The following is a 13,366-nucleotide window of genomic DNA, read 5'->3' as shown; positions in this document are numbered from 1 at the left end:
AAGGGGCTTGTGTAATTCAATGAAGCTATGAGCCATGCCATGTAGGGCAACCCAAGATGGACAGATCATAGTGGAAAGCTCTGACAAAATATGATCCACTGGAGGAGGGAAAGGCAAATCACCCCTACATACTTGCCGTGAGAACCTCAGTTAAGTATACATGATAATATTTTGCTGTTCTTTTGTGAATAACTACTTATAAACATAGATAAAATGCAGTATTGTTTAACTCTAGAAAATGTAATTTAATTCACTACATTAATAGACAAAAAAAAAAAAATGGTGGCTCATCTTATCAGTTCAGTTCAGTTCAGTTGCTCAGTCACGTCCAACTCTTTGCGACCCCGTGAACTGCAGCACACCAGGCCTCCCTGTCCATCACCAATTTCCGGAGTCCACCCAAACCGATGTCCATTGAGTCGGTGATGCCATCCAACCATCACATCCTGTGTTGTCCCCTTCTCCTCCTGCCCTCAATCTTTCCCAGCATCAGGGTCTTTTCAAATGAGTCAGCTCTTCACATCAGGTGGCCAAAGTATTGGAGTTTCAGCTTCAACATCAGTCCTTCCAATGAACATTCAGGACTGATCTCCTTTAGGATGGACTGGTTGGATCTCCTTGCAGTCCAACGGACTCTCAAGAGTCTTTTCCAACATCATAGTTCAAAAGCATCAATTCTTTGGCGCTCAGGTTTCTTTATGGTCCAACTCTCACATCCATAGATGACTACTGGAAAAACTATAGCCTTCATGAGAAGGACCTTTGTTGATAAAGTAATGTCTCTGCTTTTTAATATGCTGTCTAGGTTGGTCATAACTTTCCTTCCAAGGAGTAAGCATCTTTTAATTTCATGGCTACAATCACCATCTGCAGTGATTTTGGAGCCCAAAAAAATAAAGTTTGTCACTGTTTCCATTGTTTCCCCATCTATTTGATCATCTTCTAAGTGTATGCTAAAATGGAACTTTTTATGAAACCACAAAGAACAGAAAGTCTCATAAAACTGCATATTTTAAGAAGAATCTAGTCCAACTAGTTCAGAATTTGCAGAAAAAAGTTGTATAAAACTAGTTTGATGCTTAGTTCATCACCTAATATGAGGATATACAAGGGGTAATTAAAGTGTTGATCAGCTGGTTGAGAACAGCCTTTTGCAGAGATCTGTTGGATACTGTGTATTTCTTCCTGGCAACTTTCAAGTAAAGTGGGAAGAAGATTCTTCGAGCTAATAGAGATGAAATACAAGGCAACTGCTCGATATGTATGTCCCTGGAGTTTGGAACTCACAAAGGGTTAGTTTTTTAAACATGCCTGAAAAAATAAAGGTAAGAGATTTTAGCTATAGACCCAGGGCAGCAGAGAGGTTGGGTGGAATCACAGGCTGGTGAAACTTCTGGTGGCATAGTTTTTTCAAAGATGCAACAAATATGAAATCATCATAAATAGGACTTTGTCCAAAAAGAACTTCCTGGAGAGGGGAACAAGCAAATCAAAGAACTCCTGAAAGCATAGAAACTGAGAGTCAGAATCATTAATGCCGAGCTGAAGATGATATAGCCTGTGAGACAGGAATTGAGGTTGAAGGTTACCAGGAGGAAAGCTCCTGGATATACCAGGAATGCTCTCCAGAAAGAAGAAGGCAGCTTTGAATGTCAGCTAAGTCCAGAAGTTTCCAACACTGAAGCAGGAGGATACCTGCTATTTAAGCCTGTTCTTTCCCCCCACGTCTCCTTTTTCTAGATGTGACTCTGGAGGGCCCACAGCAGCTACTGAGCAGTAGAGTGGAAGACACGAGTTTGGAGAAAAGCTGACCATGCTCCTTCCCTACTTTAATCTTCCAGGCCTGAAATTTAACCAAGATGGAAAATGGGGAAAGGCTTCAGACAGAAAGTTCAAACTTCAGCTTACCCCCATGCCGATAATTTAGCTACTGAAACGTGATTATTTCTGAGCTTAGAAATGACTGAAGACCAGACGTGGCAGGAAATACACAGGGTCTACATTATACTTCATTCAAGGTCAGAGAAACAACTAGGGCATAAAACAGGTATGACGCAAAGGAGAAGAGATGAGAATAAGGCTGTTTTCTGCTCACATTCTGTTGAGTCCTGCTCTTGCTTCAAGGGTTATAATCTCATCAGATGTAGACAAAGCTTCCTATAAAATTAAAAACCCATTCATGCTAAGTAAATAAACAGCAAACTACAAATAATCTTAAAAAATTATTCAATCTGATACCAATCTGAAAAAAGGTATCTATCAATTACACAAAGGGAAACACATCCTGAATGATATAGTTTAAAGATATTCTCCTTGAAAAAAAAAAAGATATTCTCCTTGAAATCAGTCAAAAGGAAAAACTAGGGTGTTTTCTGTCATTGATTATTTAGTATTGTATAGGAGGTGGTCCTAATCTACCTAGTAAACTAACTTAAATGTATAGTAGTTAAAAATAAAAACCAAAACTGTCATTATTTGAAGGTAACAATGGCTTTTATAGGAAATGTTAAAAAGATATAAGTTGTTAAAATAAGAGTTCACAAGCTTTCATATATAAGATATGTAGAAGTTAATCACATCCCTATTACAGCAACAAACAGAAAACACAAATTAAAAAAATCATTTATAATAGCAACAAAAATGTAATGGGGTTCCTAGGGAAAAGTATTTTTTAAAAGGTTCATGGTGTTTAAGGAGAAAATTATTAAAATATATTAAAAGATAATACAGAAGACCTAAGCAAAAAGAGATACATACCACATCCATGAAGAATAAGACTAGATATTAAAGATGCCAAAAATTCCAATTAATCTGGGGGCATCATGAAAACCCAATAAAAATTCCAAGATGATTTTTAATGGAAATTAATAAACACTGAACTTTTTATATGAATGATAAAGGCTAAGAAATGCCAAGATAATTTTGAAAGAGTAGAAGAAAGTGATGGTAGTAGTGGGGGCACAGCAAAGATTTTCATTCTTTAAAAAAAAAAAAATCAAGTATTTTTATGAAGTTGTAACAATTAAAATGTGTCATGGTGGTAGACAAATAGATGAGTAGACCGTGGAAACAGTCTAAACTAACATATGGAAATTTTATAAATATTAGAGGTGGCATTATAGATTACTATAAAAGGATAAATCATTCAATAAGTGATAGATTATCTACATGGAAAAAAATTGAATGTCTATGCAAAAATATGAGGTAGATTAAAGGTCAAAAGACAATAAACAAATATTTAAATGTTTAGAAGAAAATATAGGTGAATAACTTTTATTATTTCAAGGAATTTTTAACAAGGCACCAAAACCCACAAGTTATAAATATTAAGATTCATAAATCTGAGTACATTCAAAATAAAAATGTCAGTTCACCATTAAAGAGGAAGAGACACCACAGAATGGGAGAAAATACTTGAAAACCATTTTAAATGGCATAAAATTAGATTCTATCATATGACTAAAATATTACTAAATCAACAGAAGACCAAGAGCCATGAAAAGAATGGACAAAACATGTAAACAAATAATTAAAGAAAAAAATAAAAATGACCAATAAACACAGAGGAAAATGTACAACCTTAGAAAAATGCAAATTAAAATCACAGTAAAATATCATTCTTATTAAGAATTACAGAATTTAAAAAATCTAACAAATCTAACAATACCTAGAAGAACAATGAGAATTTTTACACAATTCTTTTTGGGAGTATAAACTGATACAACTACATTGGAAAACAACTTGCCAATATTTTATAAAGTTAAAAATGCACAAATTCTATGGACCAATAAATTCACTTCTTGGTAACTTCTCTGAGAATCTCTAATACACATGTAAAATGTTTAGATGAGCATTTGCACCAAGTCCATACAGAAATATTTAGAGCGGCACTTTTTTAAACAACCCTTTCCAAGAAGAATGAATAAACTGCGACATATCTACAAGATAAAATACATCAGTGAAAACTATTTCACTAGACTTACTTCTTGGTAAAGAATCCACCTGCAATGCAGGAGACCCTGCTTCGATTCCTGGGTCAGGAAGATCCACTGAAGAAGGGATAGGATACCCGCTCCAGTATTCTTGGGCTTCCCTTGTGGCTCAGGTGGTAAAGAATCTGCCTGCAATGCAGGAGACCTGGGTTCGATCCCTGGGTTGGGAAGAGCTCCTGGAGAAGGGAAAGGCTCACTCCAGTATTCTTGCATGGAGAATCCCATGAACTGTATAGTTCATTGGGTCCCAAAGAGTAGGACACGACTGAGCTACTTGCACTTTTATTTTCCCTTTCAGACTCACACAAACACCACCGATGGACCTTAGAAACAAAATTCTGTCTGAAAATTGTACATTCAAGAATACTACCTATGTTAATGGCTTTATTTAAATTAGAATCAGGAAACATAGAGAATTTAACAAAATGAATTGTTAACAACAACCACCTTATCTCTAGTTAATGAAGCTATTTAAAGAGCAAAAAGGGGACTCGAGGAATATAGTAGTATGAGTAGGAAGTAGCTAGTTTCCCTGGGGCTGTGGGAACAAAACTGAAACTCAAACCTTGGAGGAAGTGGCCTAATTAATTGATGCATTGTTTGCAAATCACGAAGGACCCCATAAGGCAGGGATCCAAACCTTTAATGTGACAGGCATCTATAGCTGGTGCCTAGCCTCTGAGGTGGCAGCAACAAGGCTGTTTCTGGGAGGGTCAAAACTGCAAACTGGATTTAGCTGCTGCTTACGGAAGGAACTGATGCTGTACCATGAAAGCAGCTGTCAATCTAAGCGTCACAGCGACGGGAAGCAAACAACAAGAAGCAAATGCCTATTTTCTCCAACCTGCCAGTCTTGCTCTAGTATCTCTAATTGCACAGCCCAATAGGGAACCAGCTGGTGAAGCAGAAATGTGGTCTGTACAATCTCTGCCCCAGCATCATACAGCAGAGTGTTAAAAGGTTTGGCAAGAGTTGAGAGATAACTGTTGAATAACTGATACAGTGTTTAATGTTTAAAACCTACCAAACAAAGGATATGAGTTTGAGTAAACTCTGAGAGATAGTGAAGGACAGGGAAGACTGGCGTGCTGCAGTCCATGGGGTCACAAAGAGTCGGATACAATTTAGTGACTGAACTACAACAACAAACAATATTTTGGGCTTCCCAGGTGGCACTAGTGGTAAATAACCTGCTTGCCAGCTTGGGTCCAATCCCTGAGTTGGGAAGATCCCCTGGAGAAGGGCATATTGCAACCCACTCCTGTATTGTTGCCTGGAGAAACCCATGGACAGAGGAGCCTGGCGGGCTACAGTCCATGGGGTTGCAAAGACCTGGACACAACTGAAGGGACTTAGAATGCACACGAACAATATTTTATATTTAATATATATGCAGTAAATGTATAAAGAAATGCATGAGAACAGAATACTCAAAATTCGAAATAGAGACTACCTCTGACAGCTATAGAGAGAAATGTGATCTGAAAGGGTACATAGAGTTCTTCTGTCCTTTTCAAGCTGGATGATGCATTTCTAAGTATCTTATTCTCTAGGCATATAGGATACCTGAAATATTTTATTTAAAAACCAACCACAGGATGCAGTCCTTTTGTGGAAAGGAAGAAAATGAAAGACATAAACACATCTAAATCTAAAACTGTGAGGCTACCATCTTGTCTCATGGTTAGTGTTTTGTTTACATGGTAAACTTAAGATAAAAGTTTCTACATTGCGGTAACCATTGAACATAAATTCAGATTAAGTGAGTGTTTTGACCTGGTACTAAAAGGCAGGTTTTCAAATCTCCTCTATAATGACACTTGCTCCTGGGAAGAAGGACAAATCATCCATGAAGTCCCCATCTGCTTGTCTGAGGAACATCTGTGGTGATGTGGACTCTCCTATTTTAGGTGGCAGTAACGCACCTACTAGTGAAATTATCCCTCCTCAGTAATAACATCTACTGGCAAAAGAAAGATTTGAAACAACATTTGTTTCAGGTTGTTTAAAAATGGAACCTTAAAAACACATTTAATTTTTTTATCCAATGTTTTAACTTTTATCTGACATTATACAGATTTATTTTGACAACCTACTTAGTTGTTGACAAATCTGTTTTGCTTTCTTGTTAGTGTATTTTAAAGGTTTATGTTGAACATATTTTGTATAAATTTCATAAGATACAAAAAAAAACATCAGGAAAACTGCATCTTCAAAATGTGTTTACTTTCATAAGACTGCTTGGAACATGAGCACTAATAAAATTTTTTTAAATGCTTTTGTTAGAAACCAATTCAGACTTGTAGAACAAAACTTGTTTGTGTGACTATATTCAACACATTCATGGAGGAGAGATGCCTCCCAACATCCATCAATTACCAATAAAAGGTAATTGTACTTCACAGATATCTCAATTCCATCCACTTTTCTTCAATCTCACTGCCAATAACTTAATAAAATCTCTCCATCTTCTCTATCTTTGACTACCACCTCAGCCTCACCACTGACAGTGAGTACATAATGGATTCTTTCTGGAACAAAACATCTGGTCAGTGTCCGTGTAAATGTTAGCAAATGACATTTGCACCTGAAACATTTATTAAATATCTGCTATTTGATTGATGTGATATTACAGAAAAAGAAAGCTAAAAATAAAGTAATAAGATAAATAAGAATAAAATATCAGAAAAAATTTCCCATAAGAGCTTTTGTTTGGTAACTTGATTAGGTAAACTGTGAAAAGTTTCCTTACTCTATCAGTGACTATATATAATAGCAAAGCATGGAAAATGTGAAAGCACTCATATTGAGAAGTATTACTGTTGCAGGAAAGAGAGTGGGGTGCAACAGGATGGTCACATCCCAGGTCACGGCTGAGTCCCTTGGACTGCTGCCAAGTATGGGTTCTTGGCTTGGCATAGGAAAGAATTCAAGTGAGAACTTTAGTAAAGTAAAAGAAGGTTTATTCAGGGAGAAATACACTCCATAGACAGAGTGTGGACCATCTTGGAAGGCTAGAGGCACCAGGATATACGGTTGTCAGTTTTTATAGGGGTGAGTAATTTCATAGGCTAATGAATGGGAACAGTATTTCACATATTTAGTGGAAAGGGTGGAGATTTCCAGGAATTGGGTCACCGCCCACTTTTTGACCTTTATGGTTGACCTTGGAACTGTCATGGCAGCTAATAAGTGTGTTGCTTAGCTTACTGTTGTGTTGCAATGAGTAAACTGAGGTTCAAGATCCAGTGGAAGTTGACTAGTCTGCCATCTTGGACCTGTTTGGTTCTAATCAGTTAGAACCAAACTGATTGCCATGTCCTCAGGCTATATCATTCCTTTAAAGTCGGTGCCCTGCCTCCCTTCCTGTCTCAGTATGTGATATTACTACTCCTCACTATGGGTGAGGAGTTCAGTTCAGTTCAGTCGCTCAGTCGTGTCTGACTCTCTGCAACCCCATGGACTGTGGCACACCAGGCTTCCCTGTCCATCACAGGAGAGGAATTCAGGGTTGAATTCACTATCATCCCCTCTTCTCACAGGAGTGGGTCTCTAACATATCTATTGGGGGTGCTAAGTCACTTAAGTCGTGTCCAACTCTGCAACCCCGTGGACTATGGCCCAAGCTTCTCTCTCCATGGAATTCTCCAGGCAAGAATATCTTGGAGTGGGTTGTTATGCCCTTTTCCAGGGGACCTTCCAGACCCCGGGACTGAATTCTTGTCTCCCTGAGGCTCCTGCGTTGCAGGCAGATTCTTTACCACTGAGCCATCATGTAACACTTCTCCTCTGAGACCTCATTTATAGTTTCAGATAATTGACCAGGGGTAGTCACCAGACCCTAAGCTAACCAATCAAATTCTGTCAGGAATTTGTAGTTTTTACCAACAGTCACAGAAACTAGGTGTCAATGGAGTAAGACCCTATTAATACCAGTGTAGTAAAGAGAAGACCCACAAATGCTGCTTCAGAGAGCCCTAGTTCCTCCCTGGTTGATCAAATCTTCTTAGGGCCTGTGAGATAAGCCAGCACCCACCTAATAAATTGCCCTTTATGCTAAAGCTAAGGGAGCTTCCAAAAGAATAATTCTTTAAATATAGTAAGTAAAATATCATCTGACTGAGTTATATGATGTAGTCTGTTACCTACACAGAGCCAAATTCAGTTGGCAACCCTGGAGAGAACCAAAACTCCATGGAGAAGGGGTCATTGAGGTAAGATTTTTGTTTGGACCATTGAAAACACTGAAGAGATAGAGAAATTAAAACCTAGGAGGGATGAAAAAGGAAAAAAAATGGCTTCTATGTTATTACATAGAATAAAAAAGAAAATTTTATATTTTTAGGGAAAATTTCTCATTTTTAATGAAGTAAGAAGGCTTACAAAAAGAGGTAGAAATGTAAATAAGGATTTTAAAACACACTTCTTTAATTCAGGACATTCAGTCTATAAACATTTCTTGGACATCTAACATGTGGGCAAGGAAGTAAACTAATGAAACTTCCTCCCAATTTATGTTTATAAAGTTATATAAATTTTTCTCTCATGAGACTTTTAAACAGAGAATAGGTGAAACCCAAAAGCATTCTAACTAGTAGTTCAGAATAATGACAATTCCTTATTTTAATTATTTAAAGACTTTATAATCATGAAATCATACACTAAAAACCAGAGAGACACACATGGCAGGCAAGCCATGTTTATTCATAACCAAATGATTTACATGGATTAATCCCATAATAGAAGTCAGGAAATTGTAAATCTTAGCTAAATTTAAGCACAATCCTCCAGAGGTATTCATTGCTAGAGGGAAAAATAACATTTTTAAACAGTTTTGAAAACAAGGTTAGTAGCTAATATTATTAATATTCTAAAGCAGTCCTCTAAGACACAGCATAGACAAATCATTGATTTTTACATTTATCTTTCTTGGGACTTCTGTAGTCACTTCAAGGTGTCTTCATGTAATCCACTCATACCAGAGAATGTTTTCAAGGATATTGTAAATAATTAACCTTCTCACAGTGGAGTTCAAGTGTCTCTCTGTGATAAAGCACTTGAACACCTCAAAAGCATAATTATAGGCATACCCTTGAGAGTTGGGATATATCAAGTTCTCAAAATGAGGGTGGCTATTAAAACTGATATAGCAGCAATTAGTTATGAATTTTCTCTATTACTCAGCCTGCTGGATTGTGTCAGTGAAATATAATTCTGCCTAAAGGAGTTCACACCATTTCTGATTGCCACTCTCAATCCTCAATCTTGAATTTATTATAGGTTTTGAAAAGCAAAGCCATCAAAATTGATTTGCCTTCCCTTTTTCTTTTCTCCCACTGTTGAATCAGTTATATGCTAACATAAAGTCACATCTAAAGTAAACTTCTTTCTTATAGATAAATTATTTTTGGAAAGGAAATAATGCATTAATTAATATTATAATAAAAAAGAACCCTTGCAGAATAAGGAATCATTTAACTAGGTGACATATAAATGTTTGTAGATTTAATGTCTTAAAAATTATGGCTTTAAATGTATGAAATAAAAAGTTAAGAATTTTGTCAAATATCCAAAAGGTTCATAAAGATGTCCTTTATTAAAAAAAATTCTGACTTTGATCTAACATGTACTTTCACCACCAATAACATGTAATTTTAAAATGCAAAATAAATATTTTTATATTCTTATCAATAAATAAATTCATCTAGTACTCAGGATATTTTTAAATCTCTAGTCTAGACCTCCACCATCCCTTTGACCTCATCTACCCTGTGACACCAGTTATCTCTATTCAGCTCCTTTCTCCCAATTCTGACTTCCATATTGTGTTTCAGAGACTTTGCTCATTTTTCCCCTCTTCTTGGTGTGCTTTTGACCATAGTCACATGGCTTACTCTCTTAGGTCCTTTAAATGCCTGTTCCAAGTTTATCATTTTCTAAAAATACCATTTTACACCTGCACACCCATGCACACACTTCTCTGATCAATTTTCCTTAGCCTACCTTTGTTGTTTGTTTTTTATAGCATTCATCACCCCTCTGCCATGTTTCTATCTCTATTTCATGTCTCTATAGAAAGTATATTTTATTAGGGAGAAACTTATTTTATTAACTGTTGTATTCCCAACCGTAATGTACTGCCTGGCATTCAGTAGTTGTTAAACAATAATTTTGGGGTAAATAAGTGAATGAATAATAGAAATCGATTTTTTAAGTCAAATACAAGTATTGTTTTTCATCCTTGGTGTTTCAACATTAAAATTCTGATTATTTTGTCATAAATCTTCAACCTACCTATAAGTATTTCTCTTCTATAATAGTTTTTTTATTCTTATAACTTTAATTAGGTCATAAATAAATACTAAATGCTGGAAAACACCATACCCATAGCCATCCATAGTAAACTAATTCAAGTATCAATGCATTGGTCAAAACAATAAGAAACAAAATCTAAAACCATTTCACAGACTATAACTGCTTCTCCCAGTGACCACTATCTTCCAAAACCATAACAGAAAGGAAGGAAAAAGGAAGAAAGGAAGGGGAGGGAGGGAAGGAGAAAGGGAAGAGAATTAGATGAACTTTTTAAACTAGGCATGGTGCTTTAAGGTTAACACTTTTCTGATCCCTTTTTGTATCTATTGTCTCTAGTTTGCATCATGTAATCTTAGATTCTTCATGTATTGGGTTGGCCAGAAAGTTCATTCATATGGAAAACCCTGAACAAACTTTCTGGCCAACCCAACAGAAACATTCAAAAGGCAATTCACTGAATATGCAGTCTTTCAGTATGTGATCATTATAAAGGCAGTAATGGCCAGTGATGGGAAATCCAACAACTCTGCAACAGTTGAACACAATAATCAATTCCTTCCCTGGAGTATAATCTTGCATAAAAATATTACTCTTGAACATGTATAAAACATAGCTTAATTTCTAATAGTTTTCTAAGTCATTTGATTTTTACTCATCTGTTCAGTATTTCCAATGAATAGCACATGCCACTCAAATGTGATAAGATGAAATCCAATTGAGACCCATTCTCTAATCACACCCTTTGTAAGCTGAACTTTACTTATAGTCTGTTGAATAACAAAGCTTTAGCACCAAATTTTATATAACAAAGTTTCAACACCTTAGTTTATCTTTCAATGGATATCTGAGAGTCTGTAGTAGCAGGTAGAATAGGGAAGGACTAATGCAGGATGGCATAACCAAAACTGATCATTAAAAAACAGACCTACTGTGTGGTATCTAGATGACCAATAAGGCAAGAGTGCATATTAAGAGGAAAACATTATGTGTGATTATACCCAAATCACTAAATATCTCAATATGGGTTATTATTTCCAGAAAATAACATACATGATTTAATAGAGTAGTAACTGGACAAGTGTTATTTATGATAAGGGCTATGAAAAGGAGTGAACAAAGAAGTTGAGAAAATAAGTAACATGAGAATGGACATTAAGGACTTATTTCAGACAGAGTGATCAGGAAGAGTCTCTGTAAAAAGGTAGCATGCAGAGTGAGACCAGAATGACTGAATGAAGTTGGTCATGAGAGGCAGGACAAGGAGTGTTCAGGCAGAGGAAAATATGGGCAAAATCCCTAAGCCTGGGAAGAACTTGGCATATCTAAAGAAGTAAATGCAACACAGGATATAAGGAACACAGTGAGCAGGAGGGAGAGAGGGCAAGTCAGGTAAAGATTTGTCATATAGAGCAATTCTGTATCCAACAGAACACTCTGAGCTGTTGTAAGTAGCAGAAGGCCATGTACAAGTTTATAGTTTTAATCGTGTCTCTCTGGCTGCTGTATGGAGAAGAGAATGGACAGGACCAAGAGTAGATGCAGGGAGGCTCCTACAATAGTCCCCTGGAGAAGAGGCATTGCTCTAAATGAATGGGTGTTACCAAAGTTTAAGAAAGATGACTACATTGGAGATACATCTGGGAAGAAGAACTGATTAGGGTGGATGGGAAGACTGGATGTGAGGTATGAGGGAAAGAGAGAAATCAAGGATGGAACTTATATTTCAGCCTTGGGCAACTAAGGGAATGATGGGAATACCTTACTAAAAGGAGAAAAACTTTTGAGATGGGAATGTGAAAGAGGTAAGAATATAGTTAGGTGGGGGAAAAAAATTAAGTCTTCAAAAATGTTATGTCTGGGAATTGGTGAGAGTTCCACCCAAGCTTGGGAGACAGTGTGATATGAAAATCAGCAGTTCAGAGAGAGGCAAGGGCTGGGAGTCAAAACCTGTTTGATACCATCTTCAGATACATGTCAAACATATCTGCAAAAGGGTAGGGAGGCTGTGTATTAGCACTTGTGGGTAATATTTTCTGCAAAAAGTGTGATATAGAACTAAAGCAGTAAATATGAAGCCCATCTGAACTGACAAAAGACTTGAAACTACCAATCTCTCTCTCCCTCTTCCAGTTTTCCTCTTCCTCACCTCTGTTCATTGATTTCTTTCTATATATTGTTTAGAAGTAAAATCTGAAACTTGGTTTTGGGGAAATGTGCAAGTGAGTGGGCTTTACCCACCTATAGCTTTTTGATATGAAGCTATGAAACCTGACTTGTTGAAGAAAAACTGTGGCCACAGATCAGCTTGGTAGAGAGTTCTCTGTATTATGGTTGAGGACCCAAGCCCAGCCAACAATAATTTGGTACGTTCCACCTGTATGCCATTTTTCCTGTGATGCACCCCTGAAAGGAAGGATGACTGTGGCCTAGGGTAAATCTGAGATACCTAAATGCCACCATGTCATCATTATTTCTGAGAAAGCTCAATTTCCTCATTTAGTCTCAGACTGTACCTTTGCTAATTGACTTGGAGAATTCAATAAATAACACACTCACTATATATCATTTCTGTTCTTTTAGATCATACTCTTAGTGAGTATGAATACTCTGATGATTCCATTCAACTTGTAACAGATCCAGGCACCTGCTTCTGGGCTGCAGCACAACTCAGCTGCAGAGTTTTTTAAATGCTTTGGCAATTGAAGTGCATCTTCACTATTGAATGGCATCCTTCATCTGTAAAGCCATTTACAAACTTTACTGATCAAGCTGTACATTTCTGAGTTGGAATTTAATCTTCAGAGCCTTCTGCAAAATGAGCTGAATCCTTTACTAACCATGGGCAATGGCAGAATTTATTTGGTTTGCAGCAATTTGCATTATTTGCTTATTATACCCCTTGGTTCCTGCTTCAGACTGCTGTGCAGAGTTACTGGAGCTGGGAAATCACTCTCCACATCATCCAACTCCCAAAGTGACAGCACTTTGGTTGTGGATGAAATGTCTTCTTAATGTGAGGATCTCAACATTCACGCATGCACATATCCTCCCTCTGTGCC

Source organism: Cervus elaphus, chromosome 8 (assembly GCF_910594005.1).
Source record: "Cervus elaphus chromosome 8, mCerEla1.1, whole genome shotgun sequence".
Taxonomy (NCBI): domain Eukaryota; kingdom Metazoa; phylum Chordata; class Mammalia; order Artiodactyla; family Cervidae; genus Cervus; species Cervus elaphus.
Note: the sequence above shows the minus strand (reverse complement) of the source record.